This window comes from Orcinus orca, chromosome 13 (genome assembly GCF_937001465.1).
Source record: "Orcinus orca chromosome 13, mOrcOrc1.1, whole genome shotgun sequence".
In the NCBI taxonomy this organism is placed as follows: domain Eukaryota; kingdom Metazoa; phylum Chordata; class Mammalia; order Artiodactyla; family Delphinidae; genus Orcinus; species Orcinus orca.
The window spans coordinates 53,059,340-53,076,930 of NC_064571.1; the positions used below are offsets into that span (position 1 = coordinate 53,059,340).

Sequence of the window (17,591 nt, forward strand, 5' to 3'; positions counted from 1 at the left end):
TAGGATGACTGTGTCTGGTCCTGAATCGGAAAACTGAAGAGCCCTGGACTGGTCCTAAGAAAGTCCTGGGTTTGCATCCTGCTTCTGTCTCCAGCCAGCCTTGCAAACTTAGCTTCTCTGAGCCTCAGTTTCATCATCTAAATCACAGGTGAAAAGACTGGTCAGGCTTGTGGGGAAGATTGAATGTGATAATGAAGGTGAAAGTGGGATAGGTGTGTATGTTTTTTTTTTTTTTTTGTCAGACACAGGTGAATAAGTCATGTCAAGCCACCACAGGTGTGGCCGCCTGCTGTCTGCTGCTGAGCCTTGCCCATCTGATTAGAATGGGTGCTTGTCAGCGTGCTCCACCTGCCATAATAATGGCTCCAAATCCCAGGGCAACTGACAGGGCTGGGGCCAGGTTTTGTGGGGCTTAAACCTTATACAATTTGGGGATACGCTCCGTAAGGGAAAAAATGTGAACATATGGCCTGGGCCTCTCCAAGATCTTGAAAGGGGCCCTTGCAAGTGGAGGAGGCTGAAGCTTCTTTGGTTTCAAGATAATTCTGCCTCTTCCTTCTGTTTTTGTTTTTTTTTGCGGTACGCGGGGCTCTCACTGTTGTGGCCTCTCCCGTTGCGGAGCACAGGCTCCGGACGCGCAGGCTCAGCGGCCATGGCTCACGGGCCCAGCCGCTCCGCGGCATGTGGGATGTTCCCAGACCGGGGCACGAACCCGTGTCCCCTGCATCGGCAGGCGGACTCTCAACCACTGCACCACCAGGGAAGCCCTGCCTCTTGCTTCTGGACTTGATGTGTGTCTGAGATCTGAGCATCACTGGAAGCAGGCCAAGTTTCGAAAAACATTTGCCCCCCCCTGCATTTTCTGGATTGGGAATTTCAGGAGTCTTCCCAGATGTCGAAGCTAAATCCCACTGTGATATACTCTGAGCAGTCCCTGGCTGGTCCTCAACTCACTCAGGGTTGGCTCTTCCTCTGATCATGATCTCTCCCCCTGAGATCCTTGCGAGGTCAAAGCCAGAGCCCTCATTTTGTGGGTAGAGGAAATGTGGCCCTGAGCTGGGCAGTGACTCACCTGAGGTCACACAGCCTGTTAATGGCAGAGCTTAGAGAGGAAACTGGAGCCCCTGTGTCCCATGTAGATTCTCTTTCCACCATGTCCCCTTGAATCTAAGTCTTCCTGAAGTTATTCCTGACGGTCACCAAATCATCCGTCTAGAACATGCTGCCATTGGCCCTGTCTGACAGCTATTTATGCTTCTAACTGGGGAGTGCCGTGTTTGCTCACCACTGAGCGGAACGGGTTGCCTTTGACTTGGCCGGCACGGACTCTTGTGGCCTCTTCCTAGCTCTCCCCTGGCGTCTGGCAGCACCAACAGGAGGTCAGGCCTAAACAGCTCCCTCACCCCAGACGTGGCCATAGGCGTCGCCCCCTGCACACCACCAGGAGGTCCCTGGGCCCTGGTGCCTGTCCCCTGCTATTGGCTCTGTCCCAGTTCCTGTTCGTGCTCTCTGTCTTCTCCCCGGAAGCTGACCCTGCAGGCTGACCTTACCTCAGAATCTGACCTTTGCTTGCCTCTGGCTCACGTATCTCCAGCAAATACCAACCCCAGGTACCTGCACACCTGTCCCTGGGCCCAAGTCAGAGCGCTGATTCAGCCAAGACAGAAATCCAAAGGTCCACCCAGGACCCCTACACGGAGGGGTCCAATAAAATGGGGTGAGTGTGTGCCTGAGTGTGTGTAAGGAGCCCACTGTTCTTTCAGCTCTGAACAAGTCCATCCTGCTGACCCTAAACTGTAGGAAAGTCAATACTTATTGTCCCCTTGGGGTCAAGGCTGATTAATAAATGGTTTCAGTTGTACCAGTGGTTAAACTACTGAAATATGTTAATATCAATGAGTAACGAACTGCAGCCACACATCCCCTGAGTGCCCTCTGCCAACCCAGCCCCCAGCCCCTGTGCCACAGCCCCCGGGACCTTCCCATGATCCACAAGGTAAAGGGTTGGCCCTTGGCCCGGTAGGAGGCTTCCAGGACCCTGCCCCAGTTCTGAGGCCTGTGTCTGCCCTGACTGGTGGGAGTCTGGCCATACTGTGATTCAATGCTCTGAATATCACAGCTCCTGGAGTTGACTTTGGTCCCCTCTTCTGCTACTAAATGGGCCCCGTGTGGCCCAGTTTCTGACGTGGCCAGCTCCAGCTGCACTCCTCTCCCTGGCGGTGTGTACCTGCTGACACCTTGCCCCAAGGATAGAGGTCTGAACAGTCTTCCCAGGAAGGACTTTTGCAGCCCAGCATGGCGCTGTCTGCGGCCTCCTCTCTCTGACCAATCACTCTGGAGACGGCCTGAATGAACTCAGGTCTCTGTAACCATACTGCCGACCCCTGTCTGGGCTTGGCTACATCTTCTGGCACTCTCTCTGGGTTCTGCAGCACCTCCACACGCCTGAAGGGTGGTTTTGGTTCAGATTCCAGGCCTTCCCATCCTGTCCTGTTTCACTGGGATTAACCGGGCTGTGCCTGACAGTGTGTCCACATAAGCCCAGGAGCAGCAGAGAGGGGCAAAGCACGTCCTCCACCACCTTTAAATGCCCTCACCTCTGCACATATATAAAGGCAGCCATCCAGCCCCTTTCCTACACTTTTCATCCTCACCACAGTGTCACACTCATCTGGTATCCTCTGGGCTGTGTACGACCCTCCCCTCCTGACTCAAATTCCCCTGGAGCCAAGATCCCAGCCAGCAGCCTGGCAAAAAAGCATCAGACAGACAGAGGCTGAGAGTGGCTGAGTGTGTCATTCCTTAGGCTACCTGTGCCCCTCCTACTTCACCCCCTTTCGATTGAAAATAAGGCCTAAATAGAGAAACAGAGACTTAGAGCACTAATGGTATATTCAAGGCATTGGTGTGGAAGATACCTGGGGGGCAGTTTTCACCTCCAAAGCAGAGAACTGTCTGTTCTGCACAGATATTTGAAAGGCCTGAGATCAGAGAATAATAAAATGAAATAATAGTTAGCATTAAAAAAAAATAAAAATAAAATAAAATAAAATAAAATAAATAAAATAAATTTACTTATTTATTTTTGTCTGCGTTGGGTCTTTGTTGCTGCACGCGGGCTTTCTCTAGTTGCAGCCCGTGGAGGCTACTCTTTGTTGCGGTGCACGGGCTTCTCATTGCGGTGGCTTCTCTTGTTGCAGAGCATGGGCTCTAGGCACGCGGGCTTCAGTGGTTGTGGCTCGTGGGCTCAGTAGTTGTGGCTTGCGGGCTCTAGAGCACAGGCTCAGTGGTTGTGGAGCACGGGCTTAGTTGCTCTGCAGCAGGTGGGATCTCCCCCGACCAGGGATCGAACCTGTGTCCCCTGCATTGGCAGGTGGATTCTTAACCACTGCACCATCAGGGAAGCCCCAGCTAGCATGTTTTGAGTACACAGCCTGAGCAAAGCATTTTGTTGAGCACTTTGCAACCATTTTCTCATTTTCTTCTCCAAGAGACAAATTGCCACAGAATTACAGATGGATGAGGTGCCCAAAGCAGAGGCTTCTGAATATTTAAGCCAGCATTCCTTCTCCCTTTTCTCCTTGGTAAGAGTGTCCTGATTTTATTTGAGATGGCACTGTACCCAGAGAAAAGTCTGTATTTCCCAGACTCCTTTGCAGCTGCGTGATTAAGATCTGGCCAACGACACAGTGGAAAAATAATAGTACCTACCCTTATAGAATTATTATGACGATTAAGCAGAATATTCATAAATGTCAAGATGAATGCCTGAAACATAATAAGCAATATAGGCACATTGTTATAATGAACACAGACAGAAAGAACAAAGAAATGAAGTTCGTAGCAATGTACATCATTATAAGGAATGTGATCAGAGAAATAAACTTTGCTCTTTTGGGGGGAAAAAAAAAGACCTGGCCAATGAGATTTTAAGGAATTGTTCAGGACTTAGGCTCCTTAAAGGAAGTGGTACTCTTTTATCCCTCCCTCTTCCTCCTTCCTGCTGCTTGGAACTCTCAGATATTGGCTGGAGTTCCAGCAGCCATAGTGGACCTAGAATGGGAGTCATGCATGGTGGAATAGAAAGATAGAAGAAGCCTAGATCCCCATGGAACCTTCTCAGTAGCTGAGCACAGCCTACCCATGGACTTCTCCTATGTGAAATAATAAAAATGTCTGTGTTTAAGCTACTGCAGCTTCTATTTCTTGAAGCTAAACAAAATTCCTAACTGATACAGGATCTTAGACATCAGGGATTGAGCAAATGGTGCTAGGGAAACTGGATTCCACATGCAAAAGAATGAAGTTGGGCCTTTATCTAAGACCATAAATGAAATTAACTCAAAATGGATTAAATGTAAACATAAGAGCTAGAACTATAAAACTCTTAGAAGAAAACATAAGTGAAAAGCTTTAAGACTGGATTTGGCAATGATTTCTTGAATAGGACAGCAAAGACATAGGCAACAAAATAAAAAATAGACAATTTGGACTTCATCAAAATTAAAAACTTTTGTGGACCAAAGGAAACCATCAACAGAGTACTAAAAAGCAACCCACAGAATGGGAGAAAATATTTGCACATCATATATTTAATAAGTTATTAATATCCAGAATATAGAAAGAACTCCTAAACCGTAATAACCAAAACCAAAACAACCCAATGCAAAAATGGGCAAAGGACCAGAATAGATATTTCTCCAAAGAAGATATACAAATGGCCAATAAGCACATGAAAAGATATTTAACATCACTAATCATTAGGGAAATGCAAATCAAAACTACAATGAGATACTACTTCACACCCTTTAGGATGGCTATTGTCAGAAAAAAACAGAAAACAAGTTTTGGTGCAGATGTGGAAAAATTGGAACCTTTGGGAATGTAGCAATGGAGCAGCCACTATGGAAAACACTACGGTGGGTCCTCAAAAAAATCAAACACAGAATTATCAACCAGCAATTCCACTTTGGGGTATATATATATATATATATATATATAAAAATCGAGAGCAGGAACTGGAAGAGATATTTGTACACCCATGTTCATAGTAGCATTATTCACAATAGCCAGAATTTGGAAGCAACCCAAGTGTCCACTTATAGATGAATGGATAAAGAAGATGTGGTATATACATGCAATGGAATTGTATTCAGCCTTACAAAGGAATGAAACGCTGACACATGCTACAACATGGATGAACCTTGAAAACATTATGTTGTGTGAAATAAGCCAAACACAAAGGGACAAATATTGTATGATTTCACTTAGATGAAGTCCCCAGAGTAGTCAAATATGTAGTGACGGAGTAGAGAAGTGGTTATTAGGGAGTCGGGGGAGGGGAGTAACAGGGAGTTACTGTTTAAATGGTTATGGAATTTCCGTTTGGGATGATGAAAAAATTCTAGAGATGGATTGTGGTGATGGTTGCACAGCAATGTAGAAGTACTTAATGCTACTGAACTGTACACTTAAAAATGGTTAAAATTGGGCTTCCCTGGTGGCGCAGTGGTTGAGAGTCCGCCTGCCGATGCAGGGGACACGGGTTCGTGCCCCGGTCCGGGAAGATCCCACATGCTGCGGAGCGGCTGGGCCCGTCAGCCATGGCCGCTGAGCCTGCGCGTCTGGAGCCTGTGCTCCACAACGGGAGAGGCCACAACAGTGAGAGGCCCGCATACCACACACACAAAAAAAAGGTTAAAATGGAAATTTTTATAGTATGAATATTTTGCCACAATAAAAATATTTAATTGTCAATCAATCAATTAGGGGGTCCAACCCCCTTGGTGATAGATGAGCTGAGAAATTATTGGCTCTGAATCACACTGCTACCTGAGTAGCCAGAAGAACTAAACCTGGGTGTCTTCCACCTGGTTCAAAGCCTGCCTCAAGGCCCTGAGTTTGGTGGAACAGGTTTCATCACCTGCCTTACCTCTGTATCCTAGAAATGCTTTTAATCATTTGATTACCCACCTGGTGTTTCTACCTTCAGGCCAAACAGTTCTTTCTTCTGGAAGGGTGGGAAAGAAGAAATGGGGGATGGGGATGAGGCCCTATGTATATGGCTGTGAAGACACCCGTTCCGGGTACAGGTAAGCAAGGTAGCTGCCTTTCTTTCATGGGGATGAGGGATTCTGCAGGAACTCTGCTGGTGAGGGATGGTCTCCTTGTCCTGCTCTAGGGATGGTTCTGTGGTCAGAGCTTCCCTAGCCTCCCTCCCTGCCCCCAACATCCCTCTCTCCACACACACTGCCCCTGGCTACCAGCTGTTGGGGCTTCTTTGGTACTTGGCCTCCCAAGCTAGATTAGAAATTCTCTGAGAGCAGGGATCACATCTTCTTTGCAAATGCCACCCTCTCTCATCCCCTCCTCAACCGTCACCCCAGCATCTGCCAAGCAGCTCACCCAGTGGCCTCCAGGGAACGTTCGCTGGCGGCTTCATGCTCCCAAGCTCACATATCTCATTAGAAGGTGCATCTTGGACATGTCCCTGGTCGTTCTCTGCATAATGACAGAGAGGTCCAGGAAGGCCACATCTGGGAAGAGACAGGGGGAACTTGGGTGAGGTCTGGGAGTGGGCAATAGGATCAGTGCAAAGGTATGAGCCGTGTAGCGACTGCTACAGACCCCAGGAGATGCACCCGAAAGCCTGGTGAGGTGGTCCTGAAAGCTGTCATCTAGGGGAAGACCCAAATGGCAGGGACATTAGTGGGACTGACTCGGAGGAGGCCCATGGCCACCTTCATGCCCAGTACTACTTCCACTGGTCTGGCCTCATGTGGGGTGGATTTGCCCCACCCTTGCCCTTAACTTCCCTGTGTCTCCAAGGTTTGAGGTTGATGGCAGGAGGAAGGGAATGAAGGTTTATGGAGTGTTGGCCAACAGTCACCTGCCCCATCACCCACAGCTTTTCTCAGGGCCAGGCAACCATTCTTCTCATCCCCCCTCTGCCCTGGGCCTGAGCCTCAGGGCCAGAATCAATTTCCACCCTTAAACAGAGACCAGTTTGGAGTCTTGTGAAAATTAACCAGCTCCCACCTCTCTTTCCTGTACTCTTCTGAGGTCTTGTCAAGAAAAATGGTGAAAGACTTTGAAATGGGCAAAGGTCCTTGGGCATCCTTTCAATGGAATGTCAGGGGTTGTCTAGACTGTTGTCTAGACTAGAGGACCCTTCCTGAGTTGTCTGATTCTATGGGGATCTGCGCCTTTTTTTGTCATTCATGATGTTGCATCCCTGTAGAGATGGATGTTAACTTATGGAGGGCTGCAGCAGAGGCACAAGATCCTGTTCATAGGAATGCAAACGAAGATGCCAGCTCCGCATCAGTTAGCAAGTTCCCTCCCCCATCCTTGATTGTCTATATAAATGGGTCTGTGTTTTGGATTCTGTGAACTGACTGTAACATCTTACTGGTTCCCTCATTAATTAATTAGTTAAATGAAGTAGAAGCCACGTGTTCATTTTATATTTGCATAAGAGTCATGGTTTTCCATTTAAAATAATTATCCCTCAACAGTTTTAAATAGCTGTCTCCTGCTTAAGTTAAAGGAATAGGGAGGGAGGGGAGGAGAGGAGAGCAGGGAAGTGGGCAGGGTGGAAGGACACGGGAAAAGAGAAAAAGAAAGGAAAAGTCAGGAGAGAAGGATTGAGGGCGGAGACGGCAGGAGAAGGGGATGGGTGGGTGGGGGAGGAACAACATAACCAAGGAGGAAGCCAAAGAAAAGAATCTTCTTGTCCTGCAAACACACAAATGCTCTCCCTCTGCTTGATGGAAAAGTCTTTATTTTGAGTGAGCTGTAAGAGGCCCTCTCTGCTCCTCAGTCTGAGAGGGAAATTATTTTCTGCCTCTCTCGTTTCCCAGGTCACCAGTTATATTAAGCCAATGTCCCTTGATGGCTGCTGTCTATAATTTTTCCACTCCCCACCCTTTTGAGTCAGATTGGAAAATAAGGACATTTTGAAACTTGGACTCTTGATGATGTAGCCCAGGACTCTTGGGCTCCATGGAGCTGGGCACAGTCCTTACTGAGGGTCCTGTTTAGATCAGAAACAGGAAGGCAAGCAGTGCTGCCAGATCGCTCCCATGGATCCTCAGAGCCTAGCCTGAGGCCCCGGGGAGACCCCCACTGTGTTCCCAGGCCTTTCCCAGAAGCAGGACGTGGCTGTTCCTGTGGTGCCCTGTCTGAGGTTAGAAGTAAGCTCTTTGCCCTGAAATGTCCCCACAGGCCTGGCACGGTTCTGAAATTTAGAGAGTCAATCATCATTCTAACAAGCCCTTAATAATACATCCTCAATCTGTCTTTCCAAACTTATCCCCTGCCACACCTGCCTTGCATCCTGCATTCCAGCCAGGCCAGCCTACTTGCTACGCCTCCGCAAACTAGTCAAATATTTTCACACCTCTGCCTTTGCTCTAGCTCGTATTTTCACACCTCTGCCTTTGCTCTCGCTCTTCTCTCGGCTTGGAATGCCTTTTCCCTTTCTCCTCCACCCGATGATGTCATCCTTGTGCTTTCCTCTGATTTCCAGGCAGAGTGAATTATTTCCTTCCTTGAGCCTTCGAGTGTACTTTACATACATCTGTACTTGGATAGAATACTCATCACTCTGGTTTGTAATTATTTGCCTGTCTGCCCATCTGTTCTTCAAGGGCAAGAGCCCAGGCTTATTCATGGCCTGTACCCGTACTTGGCTTAGTGCCTGACACACTCATTCAGTCATTTCACAAATTTATTGAGCACTGACTGTGTGCCAGGCTGTTTTCTAGGTGCTGGATGAGGAACAAACGGATAAAGTTCTCTGTTCTCGTTGGAGCTTACATTCTTGTTGGGAAGACAGACAACATACAAATAAGCAGACATAAGTAACATGTCAGGTTGTGGTAAGTGCTAGAAGAAAAATCGAGGGGGCTAAGGGCACAGAGGATGATGGTGTTATTTCAGACAGGACGGTCAGGGAAAGCCCCTCTCCATAAGGTGGCATTTAAATATAGACCTGAAGGAGGGGAGGGAGTGGGTCACGTGGGCACCTGGGGAAACAGCATTCCAGGTAGAGGGAACAGCAAGTGCCAGAGTCCGAGGTGGAAGTGTCTCTGTTGAATTCAAGGGACAGCAGTTAGGGGACTGATATGGTCACAGGAGTGAGTGATAGGAGAGCAGTGGGAGAGGGGCCAGAGCACTTTGACCCTTCATGCCAAGGTAGAAGCTTCAGTTTTTACTCCAAGTGAGCCGGGTAGCCATGGCAGGGATTTGAGAAGAGAGACGATCTAACTTAAATTTAGGAGCATTCATGATCTTATGTGACTTCCTGGCTCTCTTTGGAGAACAGACTGTCCAGGCTGGGTGCTCACGAAGGTCATATGGAATGTGGGACCAGATGCAAATGGCTCTTGAGGAGAGCATGGGCTTATCCCTGATTGGACAGGAAATGGGAGCGTTGGCTCCTTGTACTCTATATTTTGATTCTTGTCCCTTAGAGAAGTGCCCCAGCTGACGAGGATTTTCTGTCCCTGGTCACCGAATGAGCCTGGAGAGACCAGACAGAACTCGTGGGAGATAAACAGAGAACCTGGCCTGCTAAACTGACAGATACTGACTTTGCCTGTAACCATACGCCCAAAAAGTCAAGGCAGACTTCCCGGAGTAGGGGGGCTCAATTATCCAGTGATTAATAAAAGGCAAAACGTGACAGGAGAAACTAGCCTTTCACAACCCAGCACTGCCACAGAATGACTGTTGGCTCTGAGTCACCTTCAGGATGGCCCTGGCAAATGATCTCTAATAAAAGCTTGACTGAGAGAAGGAATGAACGACTTTGCCTACCTACTCCTTCCAGGCCCCTTCCCAGGCATATCTGGTAAGTCCTCACCGTTAAAATAGCCAATAAAAGTTGAAGACGTCACCACTCCACCCCTCCAAAGAATGGTATCTCTAATGGTGGAATTTCAAGCACCTGGTAAGGCCGGCTCCTAAAGTGCTTTAGGCCAGGGGACTTCCGCGAGCGCCTGTATTTCCATTACAAAAAAGCCTCCAATTCCCACCTCCCTTCTCCCAGGGAAGAACGCGGAGACCGCGGACCGGTAGGGAGGGGTCAGGAGTCGGCGGCGGGGTTCCCGGGGCGTGCCCGCCGCCGGGTCCCGCTCCTGGCGCGCAGGGGCGGCGGCGGCGGCGGCGGCACGTGCAGTGGAGGCCGGCGCTCGGCAGGGGGCGCAGAGGACCCGCTCGGCGCGTCCGGAGCCCCGCTCCCCGTCCCCGCCCCTCCTCCCGCCCGGCCGGCTGCGCGCCCCACCTCCTCACGGCCCCACCCAGCCTCTGGGCGTGTGTGGCCGTTTGCGGGAAGCGCCTTCCTAGGCCGTCCCTCAGCCCCCTGCCCCGGCCCGCGGCCTCAGCCCGTATTCTGTTGGCGCCGCCCCGTCCACAGGGCAACCCCCGTTCCCGCAATTCCTTCCCTTTCAGGTGTGACCGGTGGGGGACGGCGGTGGTCAGGGTGGGGCATGATCAGGAGGACGTGGGCCTGGGACCCCGGACCGTGGGGATTAGAGGTTTCGTGGAAAGAAGCTGCAGGTGAGAGGTCAGAGCCAATTGCACCTCCACACCCAGCCCTCGCCCTTGGCCCGTATGGCCCCAAGCCTTGGGGCTGGGCACACGGGTGGGGGCCGAGAGTAGAGACCCAGGCCCGGGAAAGGCGGGAAGGCATCTGCTCTGTTTACCTGTGCGGGGCCTGCTAGGGGGCAATCAATATCTGAATGAATGAAAGAAAGAGAGAGAAAGAAAGAAATGGAAAGTGGTCTCTCTGCCCAAGACTCGGCTCTGGCCAGTCCTGTGCTGGCACATTACCTCCCAGCAGGGTTTGCCGCTCACCTTGCTGCTTACCTGTCTGTCTCCTCCAGATCATCTTTCCACGCCTCACAGCATTCCTTGCACTTCCTTCCACTGCTCAAACGCCCTCACTAGCTTCCGGATCCAAATCCCTTCTCCTACAGTCGCCGCCACCTACTTGTGGCACATGCCGCACTCTTCTGCTTGAATCTGCTGTCCAGCTACACTAAATCTACTCAGGTTTTCTGAACTGGCCTTCCTCCTGGGCACAGCGCTTTGCCCCTATCAGCATCACCTTCTCCCTTGCCTCCGAATCTTTCTCTTCCTTCAGGGTGTAGCCTTTAAACCTCATTCCCTTCCTTCATGAAGCATTCCCTTGCTTTTTCAACCCATAGTAACTTTTCTCAGCTCTGACCTATAGCATATATTCCTTGGCTCTTTTTTGGTACCAGTTACCTGTGATGCTTTGTCATATAGTACTTATATGCCTATGTTTTCTCTCACACTAAATTGTAAGTGAGAGAGGGTGTAAGTGTAAGGGTCCAAGTCTTATTTATCTTCCACTTCAGTTCATCACACATTTATTGGACAACTACTATATACCAAATATTGAGTCTAGCATATTTGGTCCCAAAGGAGTCTAGGACATAGTCCCCCACAATGAAGTTGGGGAGAAAATAAGACATATGGGGCTCGAGGAAAAGAAGAGGGTATGGCTCCGTCATGGAGCGCTCACTAGGAAAACCCCAAATGACATTCTTTGAGCGCACTCAGTATCCTGGATTAGGAAGCCATCTCATTCTCTAAGGGTGTGTCTGCTCATTCATGCAGCCACTTACTCACCCACACCCTCATTCATTCATTCATTCATTCATGTGATAAATATTTGTCGAGTCCTCACTTTATCCATGTGTCTCATAGGATTCGTCATACATACTGCAGCCCCAGAGCTGGCTGGTGTGCGTGTGTGCGTGTGTGCGTGTGTGCGTGCATGTGTGTGTTGGGGAGGACTACGAGCCTGGGAAGTTTTTGGTGTGAGTTGCTTCTTTGTCAGTTCCTGTTCAGAGGCATAAGTCCCTGCCAGAAATGGTCTTGGGAAAGACTGGTTGAGTGTGGCAAGGGCTGGAAAACCTGGAATTTCATGGAGGGAAGGAGGATCTTCAGCCTTTCCTGAGGGTAAGTTACCCAGACTTTGCTTTATAGTTCATTTTGGAACAGCTTACTCTGCCAGAGAGCATGTTCACTTCAAAGTTCTTCCTCCACGATCACTTGAGGTTTTCCAAACAGACCTCTGAGGTTACATCCATTTGCCAGATGGAAAAACTGAGGCTAGGAGATTTACGTTTCCTCCAAAGTCACTGGGCTATGGCAGCGGTGGGTCTAGACCAGATCATTCACATCCTGGTCTCCTCAGCTTCATTATAGGGGTCTGTGTCCTGGACACTTTGGGGACCATATATGCTAGACGACACACCTGAGATGCAGTAGATGCTTAACCTGCTCAGTCTGCAGGTACACTCAGGCCTGTTGAGGAGCCAGTCAGAAGAGAGAAATTTCTGGCTCCCCATAATGAAGGAGGCAGGTCCTTGGAATAGAACATTTTAAATTTTAGAACAAAGAGATGGCCCCCACCATATCTGGCTACTAGCAACTCTCCATTTCTCATTCAGAAATTCAATGGTAACTAATAACCAAACCCTAACTCCAGTTGACTTCCAAACTCTAATCTTAATGCCCCAATTCTAACCACTCATCTAAATTGTTCATTCCTTAATTCTAACTGGAACACAGCACTCCACCCCTAAGGGCAACTCAGCCCCTCTGAAATCCTCACTGTCAGCCTGATGTATCTTTAATAGCCTTCATATAGCCCGCAGTGGGTCAAAGCCACTGTCCTAGCATCCTGGAGCAAGAAGGTCCAAAATGAGGGTGCAGGCAGCCAGGAAGGGGCTAGTCACACCATGAAGTTGTCTTTGTTATGAAAGTGCCCCTTTTCCTCCCCAGGTACCCAGGCCTTCATGTTGTACCCAGGCCCTCCTGGGAGTGGGGGAAACGATTAACATGTTAAATCTTCTAGAGATTTTTTGAGAGACTAAAAACAGGCAAAGCTAACCAGATGGGATGAAGCATGAATGGAGGATTCCAGCCATTCAGGCATTCATTCTTCAACATTGTACGAACAATTAAAAGTACTAGGGCACCCAGGCAAGCCGTGATTCAGATATAGTTCCTGCCCTCAGGCACATTGGTATCCAGAGGCAACTGATTTTTTTGAGCACTTGAAATGAATTAGGTACCTATGTTAAGCAATTTTCCATGTTATATTTTAATTGTTACAACCCTATGGAAAAGGAATTACTATTCCATTTTGTAGATGAAGACACTGAGGCTCAGTGCTAGTAAAGTGCAAAGCCAAAGACTGAAAGACTAAGTCTCTTTTCCTACATTGTCTCTGGGTGGGGGGGGGAGGGAAGTTTTCCAGGAGCCCTGACTTCTCTTGCGGGGTCCAGTCACCTCCTGTACCACCTAGTCCCAGGCAGCAAGTGTGGAGCCAGATGATTGGGTCAGAGTCTCTCCAAGGCCCCACCCACCTCTGCTTTGCTGAGCCTATCAGATTGCAGGCCCTGGGGGTGGGGCCAGAGGCTGTTAGAATGGTCGCCTGGTGTCAATGGAGGGGCAGAGCGGGAGTTCCATTTGACGGTTACTGTTCTTTTCCTTGGTGTCTGATTCTACCCATTTCCTTATTGACCACCAGGTTTCCAAGCCACTGGACAGTCATGGCCTGCTCTGGCTTCCCATTAAAGTCATGGTCAGATTAGCTTTGTCCACAAAGCCCTGCCTTAACGGAAACAATCCTGCTTCCACGTTATGATATTCAAAAATAATGCTTTAGTTAATTGGTATGTTAGGCAACTACTCTGTCCTGCTTGTGGAGAGGAATAACCCCCGCCTTTGAGGTGCTTACAATGCAGTGATAAAAAATAGAAATTAATGAGTAGAGTATTATAATATATTCGTAGAGCACTAACTGCATGCCAGGTGCTGCAGCTTTCAACAAGTACTATCTCATTTAATGCACAGTGACATGAGCACACATCACAGCAAGTTTTCTCCTGCAACATATAACAGAGGTGGGAAGAGTTGGGAGAATGGCATCAGAAGAACTTACATTTAAATTTAAATCCTGTCAAACACTAGCTGTATGATGCTTGGCAGTTACTTAACCAGTCTGAGCCTCAGCTTTTATATCTGCAAAATGGGAGTATATTATACCTCCATGGTAAAGAGCTGTTTGTGAGGGCTAAGTGGGGTAATGCCTATGAAGCACTTAGCATGTGTCTAGGATGGAGTAGATGTTTATGTGTTTCTTCGTTCATTTTACAAATATGTACTGAGTGCCTATTATATGCCAGGCACAGTTCTAGGCCCTGGGGATAAAACACAAAGCCCACTTATACTCTATGGCTTTATTCAATCTTGGTTTCTTTTCTGCCTGTGTATTTCCATATACTCTCATGATCAGTAGCTCATTTTAAGTAGATATATATTCATTGACTTCATCTTTGCATCATCCTGGTCAAGTAGGGATAAAAGAGGATTACTTCCATGTGATGGATGGAGAAACAGAGGCCTAGAGAGATTAGGTGATTTACACAACACATCTGTAACGAACTCTAAACCACAGATTGGTATCCTGTTTCTCAGCCTTGTCTCCGCCAGGGACTCTCTCTTTTGGCATATGTTCCATGTAGCCCCACAATTCTTCTCGGGGCTGTGAGCTTTCTGGAGAAAGTTCCTGCAGAGAGCTCCCTGCTAGAGGTCCTAGCCCCTCCCACTCTCAGGCTCTGTCTACGCAGGTGGAGTGCAGAGCATCAGGGCAGAACCCTCCACCAGCATAGACAGACCGGGTCCATTACGTTGGGGAAGAACAGGTGGAGAAAGAGGTAAGTGGTGATTGAGCCCCTGATCATCCCCACCCACACACAGCCCTTAGCCACTGTCCACTCAGGTTCTTTCCTGCTGAGACTCCTCCCATCCCTTCTTGCAAATTTAGTGGATGGATGAGGACCCAGCAGGATCCCTGCAGAGTGGGAAGAGCACTACGTATATGTATACCTGTATATCAGGTATACAGGCTCAGCAGTTAAGAAAACTTGTGTTTAGTAAAACTGGCCCTTATTTGTTACTATGTAGCAAAATTTATCCTGAGCAAAAGTCCAAGGAATGGGCAAAGTTGATATACAAGCATGTTCATTCATGGAAGAGTTACTTAGGGTTGCAAAGCATTAGAAACAAGCTAAATGTCCAACAACAGGGGCTTCATCGAGTCAAACTGTGGCTTTCTCTACTCTGGAGTATTAGGTGGCCATTAACAATTCTATTGTAAAATAGTATTTCTTGACCTGGGGAAATACCGTGATATATTGCTAAAGGGTAAAAAGCTGGCTGAAATATCAGGGAAGGCCTCTGGGAGGAGGAGGAGGCCAGGGCCAGCTCTCTTTGCCACCAAAGAAAATCTGTTTGTTTGTAGAGCCATCTCTCAACTGCCTATAAGAAATTTGTTTACGGCAGAGGATTTCAGAAACCGGTTTCAGATTCTCCTTCCTTCTCCCTGCTTTTAAAATTTTATAGCTACAATCCTTGATGTTTCCTGAAGTCCAGTAGGAGAAAGATCTCATGAAAATTGTGTTATTTCCTCTCAGGCTCGGCCAGGGCCTTTGCACAAGCTGTTCCAATTGAAGGAACCAATTACCAAGCACATAACACATATCCCCCTCAACACACACACACACACACACACACACACACACACACACACACACACACACACACACACACACACACACACACACACACACGCTGTCCCTGACAGGTCAGTTTCCTCTCTAACACATCCTCACAGCACCATGGACTTCCTTCTCCTTTGTTTCCACTTATTTCTGGAATTATCTGATGAATGTCTTTCTGATTCTATGCTGTCTCCCTCCATGATGACAAGGCTCGTGGGTGCTGTGCTCACCCCTCTCTTTCCCACCCAGCACAGCTCCTCTCAATAACTGTCGGATGCATAGATAGATGAATGGCCGAGAAGACGGATGGGGAGATGAACCTGCAGGATAAAAAAGCAGAACGGAGGGGAGTGATTACAACAGACTCCAAGGAAGAAAGGAGCTTGGAATCAGGACTGGCTCCAGACACAGACTAGTAGGTAGCTGCCTGTGACACAATTGCAGGGTCACTAGGAAGGCACTCCCCCCACCGTGGCTCCAGTGCCTCACATCCCTTTTACAAAAGGAGACAAAGCCTTCTGTTCCCTGAAGTGTACAGAGCTCAGGCATGAATCTCAAGTTCCTGGAGAGGGAAGAAGTGCTCAGAGGGTTACCCTCATTCATGCTAAGGGGTAAATGACTGAGAGAGCCTTTCCTAAGAGCAAATTGTGATGGGAGGCTATGTGTGTGGAGGAAGGGAGAGGAAATTAGGGAGAGAGGCCAGGACCCAAAATGGGCAAAAGACACAGACAAAGGAGTCTTAGGGCCTGAGGCCAACGTTGACCGGACGTGTCATTTTGCTTTTGCTGCGCTCAGTCCTATTGTGTAGGACAACCTTCTTGGTAAATCGGGTTCCGCAAATATTTGACGTCTGGAAAACTTTCAACAAAGATGGCGTTCGGAAGCCTGGCTCGGAGGCCCCAGGATGACAACCTAATTACATTCCTTTTAATAGCTCCTTCCCAAGTGCTCAGTCAGGGACATCTGCTGTGCCGCGGTTGCACCTTCAGGGAGGAATATTTTTATCCCCGCGATGCCACAAAAGGAAACTTCTGAAGGCTGGATGAAAATGGCCTCTGCGTTCCCAGAGCCTCAGGGCCCAGGTAGGTAGGGCCTAACACTCTCCCCACACCCCTCCACCCCCAAAACAGGGCCAGGCTCCTTTTCACAAGCAGAGGAGGCGCTGACTGCCTAGGAAGTGGTGGTTGTTATGGGTGTGTGTTTAAAATTTTCCTTTCGCAGTTTTCCCAGAGGTACCTACAACATGCCAGGCTGCCTCACCCAGTTTTCCATGTAAGTGGGGTGTCAACATAACAACTAAGGCTGACGCCAGGCCTCACTGCTCAGTGGGACCCTGTCACCGCTTCTACCCATTAACTGTTCTTACCCTACAGCCCAGCTGAGGATCCCCAACACAGACCTTTCTTATGACAGAGGAAGGAAAGGGGGAGACAAACAAGAAAGAGCAGGATTTCTGTGGTTTGTTTAATAGGTGATTAGCTTGCTAGGAAGGCCAAGGGCTGATAAGCTAAAGTAGGAGATGTGTCTTTTGAGGGTCCCTGGGATCAATGAATAAAATGCAAGGAGCCCCAGATATGCATCTACTCCATATTCTCTCCTCCTCTTCTGCGGACAAGTTCCCTGCGTCCCGGAAAGGTAAATGGACTTGCTCAAGGAGTTAACATTGCCACCTGGGTTGACGCATCTCTCTCTTTTTTTTTTCTTTTTTTGTGGTACACAGGCCTCTCACTGCTGTGGCCCCTCCCGTTGCGGAGCACAGGCTCCGGACGCGCAGGCTCAGCGGCCATGGCTCACGGGCCCAGCCGCTCTGCGGCATGTGGGATCTTCCCGGACAGGGGCACGAACCCCTGTCCCTTGCATCGGCAGGCGGACTCTCAACCACTGCGCCACCAGGGAAGCCCTGACTCATCTCTTTTCATCCAAAGAGTCTTTTTGGGTGAGAACTGCTCTACTGTGAGTTCATCAAATCACATTGGCAACAAA

The 17,591-nt window shown here is 48.7% G+C and overlaps 2 long non-coding RNA genes across 3 annotated transcripts; one reads left to right on the plus strand and one right to left on the minus strand.

Moving 5' to 3' along the window:
* Positions 1 to 3,057: 3,057 nt before the first annotated feature.
* LOC117199457 (uncharacterized) lies at positions 3,058 to 11,097 on the minus strand. Of its 2 annotated transcripts, XR_004480698.2 has the most exons (3): positions 10,873 to 11,067; positions 6,406 to 6,536; positions 3,058 to 3,768 (listed from the first exon to the last, which is right to left on the minus strand). It is a non-coding gene; the product is annotated as an uncharacterized LOC117199457 (long non-coding RNA). The 2 variants fall into 2 exon arrangements; XR_007470771.1 differs by having other exon boundaries at positions 3,058 to 6,536; positions 10,861 to 11,097.
* On the plus strand, positions 10,176 to 17,497 carry LOC117199458 (uncharacterized). The gene is made up of 3 exons (XR_004480699.2): positions 10,176 to 10,563; positions 11,873 to 11,994; positions 15,858 to 17,497. It is a non-coding gene; the product is annotated as an uncharacterized LOC117199458 (long non-coding RNA).
* Positions 17,498 to 17,591: the final 94 nt, after the last annotated feature.